Source organism: Lithobates pipiens, unplaced genomic scaffold (genome assembly GCF_037356315.1).
Source record: "Lithobates pipiens isolate NorthernLeopardFrog02 unplaced genomic scaffold, aLitPip1_a1.2 Scaffold_18, whole genome shotgun sequence".
Classification (NCBI taxonomy): domain Eukaryota; kingdom Metazoa; phylum Chordata; class Amphibia; order Anura; family Ranidae; genus Lithobates; species Lithobates pipiens.
This window is the reverse complement of record NW_027507758.1, coordinates 38806197-38825281: the sequence shown is the minus strand read 5'-3', so window position 1 is coordinate 38825281 and position 19085 is coordinate 38806197.

Genomic DNA, 19085 nt, shown 5'->3' with positions numbered 1-19085 from the left:
GAGGGGTATGCCTGTATATAAAAAATTATGTACAAGTGAATGTGAGAGATGACATCGCTAAGGGAGCAAGGGAGGACTACAAGGGTAGGGCTACAAAGGGAGGAAACTAAGGGGAAAGTAATACTGTGAGTATGCTTTAGGCCCCCTAACCAGAGGGAGGAGGGGAGATGGACCTCCTATCACAATTTGGATTACCGGCAAGAATGGGAAGTATCATTATAATGGAGGATTTTAATTATCTAGAAATAGACTGGGTGGAAGGAACCACGCATTCATCTAAGGCTCGCCAGTTCCTAAATGTCTTGTAGGACAATTTCATAGGTCAGATTGTAAATGCACCAACTAGAAACAAAGCATTACTAGACCTACTGATTACCAACAATACAGACCTGATCACTGATGTGGAAATACGGTGCAGCGATCACAGGTCAATTAATTTTAGTGTAAATCACACAAATAGGAAACATAAGGGAAAAACAAAGACACTGAATTTCAAAAGAGCCAACTTCCCTAAACTACAAACCTTGTTAAAAGATATTAACTGGGATAAAATCTTAGGAACAAAGAACACGGAGGAAAAATTGGTATGTTTTAAGAGCATATTAAATAAGTTAGCATATTAAATAAGTTAGTAAGTTAGTAATAAGTTAGTAAGGCATTAGTCAGTGCATCCCAATGGGAAATCAATTTAAAAGAGCTAATAAAAGTCCTGGTTGGCTTAACTCCAACATCAAAATGCATATAAAAGCAAAGGAGAGGGCCTTTGAAAATACAAGGCTGAGGGATCATCATTAGCATTCCAACTTTACAAAGAATGCAACAAGAAATGTAAGGGTACAATCAGGGTGGCTAAGATAGAACACGAAAAGCATATAGCAGAGGAGAGTAAAAAAATCCCAAGAAATTCTTTAAGTACACAAATAGTAATAAAGGGAGGTCAGATCATATTGGTCCCATAAAGAATGATGAAGGGAATCTGGTTACTAAGGATGGAGAGATATTGAATTTATTCTTATCCTTAGTCTTCACAAGGGATTTGGGGGGCTTCAGTAACTAAAACTGCAATGTTTATCCTCATGACATGTCACAGGAAGCACCATCATGGCTAAAAGAGGACAGAGTTAGAAATAGGCTTGAAAAACTTAACATTAATAAGTCACCGGGACTGGAAGGCTTGCACCTGAGGGTCCTTAAGGAACTCAGTCAAGTAATTGCCAGACCATTGTTCCTAATTTTTATAAACATTCTACTGACTGGAATGGTACCAGCTGATTGGAAAAAAGCCAATGTAGCATCAAAATTTAAAAAAGGGCCAAGTTACATCCCTGGGAATTACAGACCAGTTAGCCTAACATCAATTGTATGTAAGCTCTTCAATGGGGATGAACAGGGACTATATACAAGATTTTAGTAATAACAATGGTACCATTAGCAGTAATCAATATGGATTCATGAAGAATCGTTCTTGCCAAACCAATCTTTTAACCTTCTATGAGGAGGTGAGCTGCCATCTAGATAAAGGAAGGCCCATAGACATGGGGTATCTGGATTTTGCAAAAGCATTTGATACAGTCAGGGCCATCTTTAATACTGATTGGACTCAGGGCAAAACTTTTTTTGGGCCCCCCCCCCCCCCCCATGCAGTTTTGCTCTCCACCTACTCTGAGACATACAATAAATAGCAGCTAGACTCAAAATAAGTTTTCTGAATCAAATCAGGCAGCTATTGCGATTGTTTGCTTAGGTTACAGTGTATCATTACCGCTCACTGACTGGTTGCTAGAGGTTACAGCACACATTACGGCTCACTGATTAGTTACTAGAGGTTACAGCACATGATTTCTGCTTGTTGATTGGTTGCTAGAGATTACTGTGGATATGACCTCAGGAGCATGATATACATATCAAGTCCACCGGCCGCCGCTATTTATATATGAATGCCACCGCTATGTACATATGAATGCCGGTAATTTACATGTAAACACAGAGTTCGCAGGTGAGTCATCTGTACACAACAATAGGGCAGAGCATTAGTAGCAGCACTTCACACTCAGATATTGGGACACAGCACATGCCCAAAACCTCAAGAGACGAGAGAATTTAAACCAGGATAGTTGGCAAGTATGAGGCAGCTGCTTTGGGCCCCACAACAATGACAGGGCCTAGGGCAGCTGCCCCTTTTGCCCTGCCTTAATAATGGCCCTGAATACAGTTCCCCATAAACGTTTACTGTACAAAGTAAGGTCCGTTGGCATGGTACAGAGGAGAGTTCAGAGGGTAGTGATAAATGGGGAGTACTTGGAATGGTCCAGGGTGGAAAGTGGGGTCCCCCAGGGTTCTGTCCTGGGAACAATCCTATTTAATTTGTACCTAAACAGAGGATGGGATAAACAGCTCAATCTCTGTATTTGCAGAGAATACTAAGTTAAGCAGGGCAATAACTTCTCCGCAGGATGTGGAAACTTTGCAAGAAGATATGAACAAATTAATGGGGTGGGCAACTACATGGCAAATAAGGTTTAATGTAGAAAAATGCAAAATAATGCATTTGGGTGGCAAAAATAGGAATGCAATCTATACACTGGGGGGAGAACCTCTGGGGGAATCTAGGATGGAAAATTACCTGGGGGTCCTAGTAGATGGCAGGCTCAGCAATGGCATGCAATGCTAAGCTGCTGCAAGCAAAGCAAACAGAATATTGGCATGCATTAAAAAGGGGATTAACTCCAGAGATAAAATTATAATTCTCCCTCTCTACAAGACTCTGGTCCAGCCGCACATGAAGTATGCCGTTTAGTTCTAAACACCAGTCCTCAGGAAGGATGTACTGGAACTTGAGAGAGTCCAGAGAAGGGAAACAAAACTAATAAAGGGATTGGAGGACCTTAGTTATGAGGAAAGGTTGCGAGCACTGAACGTAATCTCTCTGCAGAGGAGACGCTTGAGAGGGGATATGATTTCAATATACAAATACTGTACTGGTGACCCCACAATAGGGATAAAAGTTTTCCGCGAAAGGGAATTTAATAGGACACGCGGCCATTCACTAAAATTAGAAGTAAAGAGGTTTAACCTTCAACCGCGTAGAGGGTTCTTTGCTGTAAGAGTGGTTAGGATGTGGAATTCTCTTCCACAAGCAGTGCTTTCAGCAGGGGGCATTGATCATTTCAAAAAACTATTAGATAAGCACTTGAACGACCACAACATACAGGGATTTACAATGTAACATTGACTGTCTTTTTTCAACCTCGCCTACTATGTAACAATTTAACTATGTAGCACACTGAGTTCACTTACCCTGTGCTGCCCCTGGACTGACATGTTGGAGGGTGCCCGCTGGCAGCAGCTTCCCCCCTCCGTCGCCTATGTGTTCCGGCCTCCGTGTCCCCCTCTGTCTTCCAATGGTGGCTGGTGGGTCAGTCGGCCCGGCTTCCCCCTACATCTCCTCGGCATCACGACGGCCATGCGTCTCCTCCTCCTCGGTCAATAGGATCACTTCTCCTTTCGGCCGATTAGGAAAGTTTTCACAAGATCCGCTTCCTGATTGGCCGGGAGGAGAATCATTGTGGCAATAGCGAATATTCATTCGCTATTGTCACAAAACTGGGTAGGCTTTTTTGAAGCCTATTAGAGCCTCGGGCTCTAATCATGTGCTTCAAAAAAAAACAAAAAAAACAATGGAATCCACGTGTCTGGCGCCACATGTAGATTAGGGGGCGGATGCATAGATAGGTGAGCCGCTGCTTTAACCACTTCAGCCCCGGAAGGATTTACCCCCTTAATTACTAGGCCATTTTTTGCGATACGGTGCTACGTTACTTAACTGACAATTGAGTGGGCGTGCAACGCTGTATCCAAATAAAACTGTTGTCCTATTTTTACCACAAATAGAGTTTCCTATTTGATCACCTCTCCAGTTTTTATTTTTTGCGCTATAAACAAAAAAAAGACAGTTTTGAAAAAAACAAACAACGATTTTCTTACTTTCTGCTATAATACATATCCAAAAAAACAAACGTCTTAATCAATTTGGGCCAACATGTATTCTTCTACATATTTTGGGTAGAAAAAATCCCAAAAAAGCGTACATTGATTGATTTGTGTAAAAGTTATAGCGTCTACAAACTATGGGATATATTTATGGTCTTTTATTCATTTTTTATTGTTTTTACTGGTAATCAGCAATTTTTTTAGAGGGACTGCGACATTGCGGTGGGCAAATCTGACCCTAAGTGACACTTTTTGGGGATCAGTGACACCAATACAGCGATCAGTGCTAAAATGCTAAAAAATAAATTTAAAAAATGCACTGTTACTGTATAAATGACACTGGCAGGGAAGGGGCTAATATCAGGGGTGATGAAAGGGTTAACTGTGTTCCCTCAGTGTGTGTTCTAAATGTGTGTGTGGAAAGTACTGACAGAAAGAACAAAGAGATCACTGTTCCTTGTTTACATACGCAGATCTCCGTTTTGCCTCTCTGTGGAGCGATCGCAGGTGGCCGGCGGACATGGGGTAAACCAGACCCGCTGATTTGTTCCTAGTCCACACAGCGGGCGCACGCCCACAGTATCTATTGCACGAAATTACGTACAGGTATGTTGTTTCATGCAATAGCGCCGCAGTATATATGCATTGGGCTGTCTTTAATGCAAAATTTATGTAATCCCTATATAGGGATTAATGTAATCCCTACATTAAGGCAAAAAACATTCCAGTATCTGTATCACACCCTTTTCCTCAATTGGTCCAGTGCTGTGCCTGTCTGCAGCGGCTCTCTCCTCTCTCCCAGCTCTCACAGGACAGAGAGGCAGCAGCAGGAACCTGCTGCTGTCAATGAAATCCAATGAGAGGGGGGTATTGCTGATCCACGCTGTCTGTGTCTATGGATGCACATGGCCCAGCTCGGGAGTGAGCCTGCCCCCATTAGAAGCAGCTTCCTGTGGTGACACACAGAGAAGAGGAGGAGCCAAGTGCGCCAGCGAGGGACCCAAGAAGTGAAGGGCCACTCTATCCAATGCCATTGCACAGAGCAAGTAGATATAAACATGTTTATAATTTTAATGAAACTAAAAAAAAAAAAAAAGAGTTTTGTGCATTTTTTAAGATAATAGAAAAAGACATTGTTAAAAAAATAAAAATCAGTTTTGCAGGCAGCAACAAAATTAGTAATGCATTAAACATTAAAAATACAAAATTCCTTTCAATAACATGCCTGGGGGATATATTGACCCTGCCTGTGAAGTGGCACCTCTGTTCAATGTATACAACCCAATACAGCAACACTGACATTTACAAAGAAAAAAAAGGTGTTTACAATGCCAGCAAAATGACAGCTTTGAGCAGCTTCATTCTATTTGAAAACAATGTGGCTGGGCATTCCATTCATCTATACCAGACTTATCCTAGATGAGGGTCTCATATAGATGTTAATGGAGAACTTCCACAGAAAATGGTGTGGGATTCCGCCATAATTCAGGCCCTTCTGGTCTGGATTGAATTTTAGGAGAGACCCAAAAAAGGTCCCCCACAAATTTTATACCAGAGCCCTATCTGGGCATGCAGTCTGGCTGAAACATATTGAACCATACCAGGCCACATGCCTTCAACAAGTGAGATCCTCCTTGCAAAGCACCATGCCCCCATGTTGATAAAGATATGGACCCCTTCCCCACAACCCTGGTTTGGTGGTTGTGGGGGTCTGTGCTTGGGGAGCTTATCGGAAACCTGTAAGCCCCATTTAACCACTTGCTGCCTGCCCATTGTCAAATGACGGTGCCAAAGTGGTTTCAAAATCTTGACTGGACGTCATATGATGTGATCAGGATTTTGAGCCGCTGTGTGCCCCCGGGGGCGCGCATCTCCGCGATTGTTGTTGCGGGGTGTCAGTCTGACACCCCGAAACTACAATCTCGGTAAAGAGTCTCAAGCGGAGACTCTTTACCACGTGATCAGCCGTGTCCAATCACGGCTGATTACAGTGTAAATAGGTAGAGCCGATGATGGGCTTTTCCTCACACGCGTCTGTCAGACGCGAGTAGAGGAGAGCCGATCGGCTGCTCCTCTGACAGAGGGGTCTGTGCTGATCGATTAGCAGCAAAGCCCCCCCCGAGGATGCCCAGCACCAGGTATGCCACCCTAGACCACCAGGGATGCCAGTCAGTGCCCACAATGGATGCCAGTCAGTGCCCACAATGGATGCCAATCAGTGCCCACAATGGGCATCACTGATTGGCATGCATTATTGTTTGGCACTGATTGGCACCAGTACAATACAATGCCACCTATCAATGCCCATCCGTGCCACCTATCAGTGCCCATCCATGCCCATCTGTGCTGCCTAGCCATGCCCATCTGTGCCACCTATCTATGCCCATTCGTGCCGCCTATCCATGCCAATCCGTGCAAGCTATCAGTGCCAATTTGTGCCACCTATCAGTGTCCATCAGTGCCGCCTATCAGTGCCACATATCAGTGCCCATCAATGCCACCTCATCAGTGCCACTTCATTGGTGCCACCTCATCAGTGCCGCCTTATCAGTGCCCTTCAGTGCCGCCCCACCAGTGCCCATCAGTGAAGGAGAAAACGTACTTATTCACAATTTACATTTGAAATTGAGACAAAAAAATATATATATTTTTTTTCAAAATTTTCCGTCTTTTTTTATTTGTTTAGCAAAAAATAAAAACCGTAGAGGTGATCAAATACCACCAAAAGAAAGCTCTATTTGTGGGAAAAAAATTATACGAATTTCATTTGGGTACAGTGTAGCATGACCGCACAATTGTCATTCAAATTGCGACCGCGCAGAAAGCTCAAAATTGGTCTGGGCAGGAAGGTGTTTAAGTGCCCTGTATTGATGTGGTTAACAATAATATGGCACCCAGATACCACCCCTTCCCATATGAATGAGTAAGGGGTACGTAGTACCCCTACTCATTCGCAAAAAATGTAATGTAATGTTTAAAAAAACACACATACACCGTTTTTGACAAGTCCTTTAATAAAAGAAAACCCAAAAGTGTCCCAAGATTTACAAGGTGGCACAATTTCATTCCCGCAATGCCCGTGGCATAGGACTATGGTGGTGAGTCACACAGCCATTCACACTTGAGCATGTTCTGACATGATCTACTTTGCACTCGCCTAGCCAGTTGACTCAGTCTTTAAGCTCCATGCACACTGAAGCTCAAAAAAGCTTTTTTCTGGATGCCAGATTGCTGGTAGAAAACGCTGGTTGAAAAACCTGCTTTTAACAGCGTTTTGTACTAGTGTTCATGAGCGTTAGCCTTTATGGGTGTTTTTAATAAAAATACACAGAGGACACTCCAAAAATGCCACAGTGCATTCCAAACTCCCACAATGCACTGAAAAAATAGAACGCCAAACACTAATTAACGCGTGTTTGTGGGCGTTTATGAGCGTTTATGCGCGTTTATCGTCGTTTGTCATTTTTTGGAGGTGAAAACGGCACTTTGAACGCAAATTTCTGGCGTTCAGAAAAAAGCCCATGAACTCCACTGCTCATTAAAGCTAAAAAACGTCCATGTGTGAATGGACACATAGGCTAACATAGAGTGGAGTTCATGGGCTTTTATTTAAAATGGTTTTTATTAGGATTTTACAAGAAAGAAACAGAAGAACAACTTTTAAATACTTGCCCATATTAGGCAGCAATATACATACACATCAGATACATAACAGTATGTGTACAAGAAATCAAGGCCTACTATACATATGTACGGAGCTATACAATAGTCTCCACTGCACATCCATCACTTACTTGCATAGTATGCCACATACAATCTACTACTCTCCAGTTGAGGCACTGACACAATTATTACTGACCACGGAGAGCAAGAGTTAAACAGAATGGGAATAAAGCAGAAAAAAGAATAATAGAGAATAGAGTAGAATAACAAAGATAAAAGGAGAAGAGAAACTAGAATACTGATAGATGGCCCAGCTTATACCAGACTTTTACGAAGCTCAATTCTTGGTAGAGGTATTCCATTCAGACCAGTTATTCAGATATTTCTTAATTGACCCATCTCTATACGCTAAAATGTTCTCAAATTCTGAGATAATGTTTACTTTCCTAATCAATTCTGATATGCTAGGAATGTTGTTCGTTTTCCAGTTATATACTATTAGAGTTCTGGCCGCGAAGATAACATGCATTGCTATCGTTCTCTTGTTGACTGGATAAGACGGCATACCAATACTGAGTAGGGCTTTTTCCGGGGAGGGCTCAATGAGAACGACAGTGATACGGGCAATCAGTTTAAATACCTCGTTCCAGAAGCTCCGCAGGTGCGGACATCTCCACCACATGTGTAGTAACGTCCCCACCTGTCCACATCCCCTCCAACACTCGCTTGAGCTGTCACCTGAAAATTTGGCTAAAACATAAGGGGTAAGGTGCCATCTTGCCGTAATCTTCGCAGCCAGTTCCTCATAGTTAGCACATCTCGAAAAACTAACATTAGTCCTAAAGGCCTGCAACCATTGTAACTCAGTAAATTTCTGACCTAGGTCTTTTTCCCATTTCTCCAGGTGACCAAATCTGGAAAACTGAGATTTCGTACCTAATACGTTGTACATTAATGAAATACCCTTATTTTTTGTATGAGGCGAGGTCAGGAAATCCCACACTTCCGTAATAAATTGAGTACCTGAGGTTTTCTTAGTTTGAAGCCAAGACACAACTTGGCAATGCGGCAAAAATGCATTCTGAGATAGCCGATACTTGGTTTGAAATGTCGGGAAGTCCATGGGGCGGTTATTTACCATAAGATCCTGAACCGTAGATATCCCGCTCTGTCGCCACCCGACCAGTGATAAGTTCGGGATCAACCACAGGAGCGACTCCACTGGAATAAGAGTCCGTGTAAATGTGTTTGTGGCTTGGTACGATGCCAGGAGGGTTCTCCAGGCCCCAAGGGAAGCCTGCACAGTTGGTAGATCAGTATTAACATGAAATTGTTCAATATTATATGCAATTAGGAGGGAGCGTAGTGACCCATAACGAACCTCTGCCTGTTCCAATTGGCACCAGGGTTTCAGCTCCCGGGAAGAGAACCACTCCCGGAGCTGATCTAGAACCGCTGCCGTAGCGTAGTCCTTTAATATGGGTACACCCAGGCCCCCAACCCATTTCTTCTTGCCCTGTACCGTGGTGGAAAATCTAGCTCTCTTCCCCGCCCAAATAAATGTTAACATTTGTTTTTGTAATGCTTTAAAAAATTGGTCAGGTATGAGGATAGGAAGAGCCCTAAATAAATATGTCAATTTTGGAAGGAGCAACATTTTGTAAGCCGCTAGTCTTCCATGCCATATAATATAATGTTTCTTAAGTCTATTCATATCCATTTGCAGTGATTCAAATAAGGGGGGAAAATTAGCTTGAAACAGCTGTTTGATTGAAGGAGTAAGATTTGTGCCCAGGTACTTAATGGAATTGGAGGCCCATGGGTATGGGAGGGCTGCTTGAATTTGAGATTGCATGTGGGCATCTACACCAATGCCTAAAATGCAGGACTTGTTTTCGTTTATTTTATAATATGAGGCTTCCCCAAATTGTACGATAACGTTATGCGCTGCCATGATAGAGTTAAAGGGATCAGATAGAGTCAAAATGACGTCATCCGCAAACAATGACAGTTTGTGTTGAGTTGTCTGAGAGATAATGCCCTTCACTGCCAACTGTTTCCTAATGGTTTCGGCAAAGGGTTCCATTACCAAAGCAAAAATAATGGGGGATAACGGGCAGCCCTGCCTAGTGCCGTTTGAGATAATGAATTTTTTGGAGAACATACCTTCAGTGTACACATAGGCAGATGGGGATGAGTACAAAGCTAGAATGGCCTGGTGAATGTTTCCCGTCAATCCAAACTTTGTTAGAACTTCGGCTAGATAACCCCAATGTATTCTATCGAAGGCCTTCTCTGCATCCAAAGAAAGGAGCAGAGAAGGTCTTCCCGACCTTTCAGCCGTATAAATTAGATTTATCAATCTTCTAGTTGCGTCATTAGCCTGTCGGCCTAGCACAAAGCCAACCTGATCATGGTTGACAAGACCCGGTAGTAATCTCGCCAATCTCCCAGCAATGAGCTTCGCATAGATTTTGATATCTACGTTTAGTAACGATATCGGTCTGTAACTTTGTGGAAGTGTGGGATCCTTACCTTCTTTGGGTAACGTAATAATGGAAGCTGTAAGCATCTCGCACGGAAATGAGGCAGCGGACATTGCGGCCCCAAAGATCTGTTGCATATATGGGGACAATTCATCTTGGAATAGTTGATAGTACTCAGCCGAGTAACCATCCGGGCCCGGCGCTTTATTATGTGGCATACTGCCAATGATTTTTTGAATTTCTGCAATTGTACAAGGCGCGTTCAATGCCTCTAAATCACTTTGAGAGACCTTGGGTAAATTTAGTGAACTTAGAAAATCCGAAATCGATCGCTCGGATGGTTGGAGTGTATCCGGGTCATTCTTAAGATTATAAAGAGATTCATAATAGTCGCTGAAAGTGTCCGCGATTTCCTTAGGGTTGTGCACTGTACGCTTCGTAATGGGGTTAACCATGCAGCCAATTTTTTGCTGTATCAACCTTTCACGAAGCTGGCTCGCTAGCAGTTTCCCCGCCTTGTTGCCATATCTGTAGTTGTGAGCTTTGAGAAAGCGAAGGCGGTTCTCCTGCTGCGAGACCAGCAACGCACGCAAATCTTGTCGCAACCCGAACAGTTCTTCCCTAAGTTTTAGTGTTGAGGTTTGTTTGTTTATAGTCTCCAAAGCCTCTATTTTCTCTAATAGACCATTAAGCCTTTTTTGTCCGCTGCCTCCTAACCCTAGCACTCAACTGCAACAATAATCCCCTCATATACACCTTGTGCGTATTCCATAGGGAAAAGGGATCCGACACCGACGGAGCATTTATCTGAAAAAATTCTGTTAATGCCATCTTTAAGTGATTTGCATTCTCCGGTTTCGAAATGACAGATACCTCATTTCGCCACCTGTTAGCTCTCGTCGTGGTGCCACGATCCCCCACCCTAATTGAAATTGGCGCATGGTCTGACCAAGTTATTGTGTGTATCTCAGATTTAATAACTTTTTGCAGTAAGAATTTATCAACATGAAACCTGTCAATGCGTGAATATGAATGGTGTACACTTGAAAAAAACGTATAGTCCTTTTCGGACGCGTGTTGACACCGCCACACATCAAAGAGATCCCCAGATGAGAAAATTTTTGAGAGAGTTTGCCTGCGTGACTTACGGATGTGCGGGTTAGAAACATCCATTTCACTGTGCATAACAGCATTAAAATCCCCACACATAATTACATGCCCTTTTTTCATGGTTGAAACTTTTTTCAAAATTTTTTGTAGGAATCCCCCCTGGTTGGAATTCGGGAGATATACATTTACTAGAGTGTAAGTCACCCGGGCAATCTCGCAAATAATAATAATAAAGCGACCCGACCCATCCAGGTGAGAGTCCATAAGACGGAAAGGAATAGTGTTCTTAACTGCTATAATCACTCCAGCCTTCTTCTTGGGGCCATTCGCTAAGAACACCTGTGGAAACTTGCGATTGGAAAATGAGGGGTGATTTCCTGCCATGAAATGAGATTCCTGAAAACAAATTATGTCACTGTGCAGTTTGTTCGCCTCCTTCCACGCCATTTGACGTTTGAAGGGGCTATTAAGTCCTTTAACATTAAGCGACGAAATGGTAAAAGCCATATTGAAAAAAAAGGTAAGCAAACCAGATCGAAACTCAGCCTTCGATGGTATGTGCAAATAAAACTTTCAACAGTATTCTGGAAAAGGCCAGGCACTGAATACAAAAAAGGAAAAAAAAAAAAGAAGAAAAAAAAAAAATACAAAAAAGGAATAGACAAGAAAGAAAATAAAAAGTAACGATTCCCTATGGAATCTGTGCTGGCGAAAAGCCGCTAGATTTTGGGGGTATAGAAGGGTGTCTGTGACGACAACCGATCGGTGGAGAGATAACACTCTTCAAAAAACGAACAGCCAAAAAAAACAACAAAACAGAAGTTAAACTCTTCATAACAATTCCTGAGCGTAAAGGTGAATGAGGTATTACCGTCAAAGTATGCTTTCAGCCGGTTTCAGCATCCGAACTTGTTCGAGTAGAGGGAGGTGATTCCGTTCTCTGTGGACCAGCGGTTTGTGGTGATAGAATTTGCCACTCTTCCAGGAGGCGGATGCCCTCTGCGACCTTGGCCACGACATGCGACTTCCCTTCAAATGTGATTAGCAGCTTGGCCGGATATATCCATCTGTATGGGATTCGATGGTTATTTAGAGGTTTCGTTATGGTGACCAGTTGTTTTCGCCGTTGCATAGTGTACGCCGAAAAGTCGGCGAAAAAAGACAGATCTTTAAATTCCGGAGGCAGTTCCTCCCGCTTTCTTGTCGCACGGACGAAATTCTCTTTGATATGATAGAAGTGAATCCTCACTATCGTATCTCTGGGCAGATGCGAGGGAATGCTCTTAGGTCTGGGCAACCTGTGAATGCGGTCCACCACTAATTCTTCCACAGGAATGTCTGGAAGCGCAGCTTTCATTAAATTGATAAAAAACTCCCGCAACTCCTGAAGCTGTACAGTCTCTGGAATTCCACGGATTCTGATATTATTGCGCCGTGAGCGGTCCTCGAGGTCCGCTAATTTAGCCTGAATGGCCGCCATGTCCTCTTCTCTATCATTGTGGGCATCCACAAGCTCATTAAAGGTTTGGGCAAATTCCCCCATTTTCGTTTCAACATGGGACACTCTGCTAGTTACTGCCTGCACTTCAGATTTAAACTGCTGAGTGATAGCTAGTATGTCCGCATGCAAAGTGGACCTTAGTGAGACTAACATGTCCTTTAGATTAGTATCCAGCACAGGTTGATTTAATGTGGGAAATTCAGTGATAGAGTCCTGCAGCTCTCTGGTATCCTCCAAGGAAGAATTAAGAGCACTCACCTCCCCTGTATCATTCAATCGCTCCTCTGTTCTCTGCTTGTTTTTCGCCGGGCTGGTGGATGCAGAGGAGGAGGCAGAGTGGAAAGCCTGCATCGCTGCATGTTGGGCGCCCTGTTCTGTGTGACGGGCCGTCCATTCCCGCTGTGACTGTAGGCCTCGTGCGCCGCCGCCATCTTGGACGGGCCTCTGCCGCTGCTGGACAAAGAAATCCAGCATTTTGTTCGGTTTGGTATGTCCCTTTCTTTTCCTCGATGGCATCAGGGATGTTGCCCGCAGGTACTGGCAGCAATTTCGGCCGAAAACGAGGGCTGGAAACGCTGTTATTCGCCTTTTTAGCTCAGGGTACAGCGGAGCTTCTCACTCACACGTCCATCCGCTCCGCTCGTTGGCCACGCCCCCGAGTTGATGGGCTTTTAAAAAAAAAAAATACTCCAATAAACTGCAGTTTATAAGCTCCAGTGTGCATGGAGCCTAATGGAGTAGTAGAAGAAATAACACGTGTTTGAGTTGCGCTGTTGGTGGAAAATGGTGGAAAATGAGTGACAGGAATCTGGAGCCGGGGATTAATATGAAATTTTGCATGGAAATTGGCAAAAGTGGGAGTGAAACTTTAGTTCTTTTACAACAGGCTTATGGAGAACATTCCATGAAGAAATCAAATGTACACGGTGACATAAGAAGTGAAACTCTGGAAACGCAAAGGACGGATACAAATGTGGACAGAGTGTTTACCCTCCTGTGCTCATGCTGGTGTGTTTTTGATCACAAGTGGATAGTTCACTATGATTTAGTCAACATGCTACAACATTGTTACTTTGAATTTCTAAAAAAGTATAGAGAAATTAGTAAAAAGACCGTAAATCTGTCCTGACAAGTCGATTCTCCACCACGACAATGTTCCTGCACAAATTTTTTTTGCAATCCATTCTGGGAATTTAACTACCATCAATTACCATGTACATCCATTGTAATTCATGTTGTCCAGTGATGTAGATCCCTGCCAATCAAAATACTTGATGCCAAAAGAAAAAAAAAAAACCCTGACACACATCTGGCCCCAAAGCTTTCCTCAAGCTTTCCTCACACTGAATGAGCCCTCCATTCCCTGCTGCTAAAATTTAAACAAAGGGTTGGGGTCTTCCAGGTGACATCTTTGACTATATGGACATGGCCAAATGTGGTCAATGACAATATGAGGATCCAAATTAGGAACTGGCTGAAATTTGCTCTATGTATAGCCAGATTACCACTACTCAACTAGGTATGCCTCCCCAAGGCTGCTGTTAGAAATCACGGGGCCCCATACAGCCTATCTACAGCCCCCCCAGTCAAAAAGCCTCAGCTGAACAGATGAATGAAAAGGAAGACTTCTGAGGCTTCCTGCTCATTCACAAACTGGAACAAAGGAAACACAGTTTACTATGCTTCAGTGATGAATGGACACAGGATTGTTTGGTACTGATCACTCACTGTATTCATTCAGGAAAGGAAGGGGCCAGTAAATGACACCTCCCCCTGCCCCGTGCCCCCAGCAGCTGCCGATGGGAAAGGATGAATGCTGGCAGCGCTGAGAGGGAAAGGGGCACACAGTTGGACCGGGCAGTAGATGGAACCAACCACCTAGCAATGCTGCCAGAGGGAGGCAGAGAAGGAAAAGCTGGTATTGCTGCAGTCCGAGACAGAAGAGGATCGATGTCTGTAATAGGACAGTACAGCTGGCCCTTCTGCTCAGCAGCTGCCTGGGGCCCCCTCTTAAATTGATGGGGTCCGAGCCCAGTACAGGAGGGCTGGCTGTACTGCCTTATTAGCAGCCTTGTGTCTCCATCACTCCATAAGGTCCTCATCTATTGTTCTGTGTCCAGGCGTACAGTCACATGTGGTTCACAGAGAGCTTCAACAATGCGCAATCTCTGGCTTTACTCGTTGTCTGGAGATTCTTCTTATGAATGCAAGATAGACATTAATAATCACATATTCATATGTAATTCACAGCGTAATTATATTTAAAATATTTAAAAACACATTGTTCTTATTTACCTGCTTCTACTTTCAGCACTGCCGTAATTTCCTTCATATTTATCGTCTGCCGCATATGTAAAGTCAGGGTGATTAATTCAGATTTCTTCACAATACTTTCTAATTAAAGGGAAGCGCAGACAGAACGAACGCTTCTATGAAAGAGTCATGTTGATGTGCTTTGTGAAGTCTGTTTTGAAATTCGTGGCTCATGTTTTATTTCCTTTATGTTAAAAATTGAATGAGATATTCAAAGTATTGTACTTGAAGTGCTGCTAGTGCCTATGACACTGGAGTATAGCAGTCATTCATCTCTATTTGGGTTATTATCTAGAGCTGGTTTGGTAGTTGAGTTTTTAGGAAACATAAGGACTTGAGCCTGTGGAAAGTGTGCCTGGTTATTTGCTAAGACTAAAGTCAAACTAAAGATTTTTTTTTAGCCCAGCAAGGAGTCAAATGTTATGAACTGAGTTGCAGTTCAGTGACTAAAATAAGTATTTGATTCCCTACCAACCAACAATAATTATGGCTCCCACAGGCTACAGTATGTGCTCATGTGGTACACAGATTAGTTCTGCCAATTTTAGAAGGTGCTCCTAACAACAGTTTGTTATGTATATAAAAGAAACCTGTCCACAGGATCTCTTTCTTTCATTCAAACCTCAACATCATTTTTTTATTCTTTTGAAAAGCCAGTGGCGTGTGAAACACACCCAAAAACTCCACCCGGTGCCAAAAAAAGTGCACACACACAAGGAGTGAAACACAAAACATACAACGGGTGTTACACTGTCCTCCACTAGGGAAGGACCTTACCCGGATCCCCTGGGGCGTTGGGCTCCAGATGGGGACTGAGGTACATCACATGGGTCCATCTCGCCGAAACCAGTCCGACCCCCTTTCTCTGGAGGTTCTGCGGAAACAGACGCAAGACCCAAGTACTAGAAGACCAAACAGCCATCAAAGGACATCAGGGACAAGATTGTAGACCTGCACAAGACTGGAATGGACTACAAGACCATCAGCAAGAAGCTTGGTGAGAAGGAGACAACTGTTGGAGCGATTATTCACAAATGTAATAGCCATTAATTGCCCTCGATCTGGAGCCCCATGTAAGTTTCCGCCTCATGGTGTAAGGCTGATCATGAGAAAAGTGAGGGATAAGCCCAGAACTACACGACAGGAGCTTGTGAATGGTCTCAAGGCAGTTGGGACCACAATCACCAAACATACCATCGGTAACACAATACGCCGCCATGGATTGAAATCCTGAAGCACCCACAAGGTGCCTCTCCTCAAGAAGGCACATGTACAGGCCCATCTGAAGTTTGCCAATAAAGATCAAATAGTTCAGGGAAGGATTTGGTGAAAGTACTATGGTCAGATGAGACCAAAATTGAGCTCTTTGGCATTAACTCGACTCGCTGTGTTGGAGGAAGAATAATGCTGACTACGACCCTAAGAAAACTATCCCTACAGTCAAGAACAGAGGTGGAAACATGATGCTTTGGGGCTGTTTCTTTCTTTTTTTTTTTTTTATTGTATTTTTATTGAAAATATAAAGATAACAATGACAAAGTGTCTTATGCTTGCATAAATGCACAGGTAAACAGTAAGTCCATCATATAAGACAAATCAGAAACAGAGAGGGGAGGGGAGGAAGGAGAGGGGAGGGAAGAAAGAGGAGGGGGGGGGGGGCAGGATATTTCAGCACATTAAGTATATCCTCACATAAATTAACAATTATTTGCGGTACAAAACAGCAATCGTCACATTCAAATAGGCATAGGACAGTGAGCAGGAAATGTGGAAACGTCATTCCTTTAGAAGGGCATGAAACAGTGTGAACGGTCAATTTGAGCCTTAAACTCAGCGTAGGAGGTCCAAAATCAGAAGACTATATTAAGTAGCAGCATATAGTTTAGAGCGATACCACAGATCCCAAATCATAGAGAACTGAGGCATAGTGTCATGGACTATGGCTGTAAGCTTCTCCATTCGGCCGATATGTTCTAGGTTCTGCAAGACTTGGGGGAAAGTGGGCGGAGTACGTGATAGCCACCGTATAGGGATAGCTCTCTTAGCTGCCCTTTGGGGCTGTTTCTCTGGCCAAGTTTGCCGAATTGAGGGAGCCAATAGATGGGGCCATAAATTGTTAAATCTTGCATGAGATCCTTCTTCTCTCAGCCAGAACACTGAAAATGGACGGTGGACAGGCTTCCAGCATGAAAAATTTGTCAAAACATACTGCCAATGCAACAAAGGAATGGCTCAAGAAGAAGGTCATGGAGTGGCATATCCAGTCTCTAGACTATTTAGAATCCAGATAGAAAATTTATAGAGGAAGCTGAACCTTCGAGTTGCCAAGTGACAGTCAAGAAACCTTAAGGATTTAGAGAAGATCTGTAAAGAAGAGTGGACCAAAATCCCTCCTGAGATGTGTGCAAACCTGATAAACAACTACAAGAAACGGCTTACCTCTTTGCTTGCCAACAAGAGCTTCTCCACCAAGTCAAGTTTTGCTTGGGGATAAAATACCAATTTTACTCACTAAAATGCAACTCAATTTATAACATTTGTATCATGTGGGTTTTTTTTGGTTGATACTCTGTCTCTATCATTTAAAATACACCTATGATAAAAATGATAGACCCTTCATTTCTTTGTAAGCGGGCAAACTTACAAAATCTGCAGAGGATCAAATACTTATTTCCCCCACTGTAAAAGCCTATGTGCACATGTACATGAGTTTTTTTATTGAGTTGAGTTCAGGTGCTTTGGCAAAAAGAAGGCCAATACCTCCTAAACGAACACTTATTATTCTTAATGCCCAATTTTTGCCACAGAAAAAAATGATCCCTTGCGGTGAGGATGTTCTTGCAATGCAAGGGTTAATAGCTTGTTTTGTCTCGGGGAGAGGAGAAACACTTTTACTTACCTGATCCTCTGCTGCCCCCACAGACGGCGCTCCCCCACAATCTGGTGTTGCTGACCTCTGTACAGAGGGAATGGAGAATGAGAGGAACTTTGTTCCTCTGAAGCCTCCATAGGTGTCAACTGGAAAGCAGTGATCCAACTGGAACATTGGATAATGTCTGTGGCCATCTTTGGTGCGGGCAGTACTAAAAAATAGCACTACCCTGCTGCACTTGGTGCACATTTGCGAAGTGAATGGGCAAGGAACAGGATCCATGTTGACTATTGACAAAGAATCTAGGCCTAGGGAAGGGTTCTTGAGGAGAAGGGACAGAATAGGGACACCTTCACTGGCTCCATTACCTATGGACTTTAGCGTTGGCAATGAGGATCGGCTATTGGTCTGCTCAGTGTCGCCACCACCCCGCTAAACAGCCATTGCAAAAACGTTTTTGCAATTTTTGGAATTTCCTCTTCCTTGTTTCTTGTATAAGTCTATTGGGACATTGGTTGGTACCTGGAGCAATGCACTTCGCCTCATTTTAGTTATTCGCATTATATTTGACAGTTAACAAAATAAAAACCATATTAAGAGAAATTAACTATTTTGTGATAGGAGCTAAAGGGAAGATTTCCACTTAAGTAGAGTACGAGAAGATGGCTTTCTCTCCTATCAGCCTACTTTACATGATTGCTTCAAAGCATGTGCGACAATCATTTCTAACCTCAAAAATAGCTGCAATTTCCCCTTTCAAAAAAATCCTTGTAATAACAACATATTTATTTTTAACCAAGCCACTTTATGATTGCTTGCCAGTAACAAAGAGTGGAAAAATTGTAGCGTTACAACTTGCTGCATATTTTAAGAAAACAGCTAGAGGTATCCCACTCTATAGAACATCACTGCTGCCAGCACACAGAAGAGTGCATTTCCCTTGAAATTGGATTTTTCCAGTAAATTGCCCCACTTTACATTATTGTCTATTACCAGAGTCCATTTTAAGCCTTCTGAACAGTTCCAGTTTTTTCTTCTCTCTAAAAGAAAATAAATAACAAAACATAATGCAATATCTGATTATTCGTTAGACATTAAAAAAATAATTTGATGTTTTTAGAATAAATTAAAGGTCAATAAGCATAATATG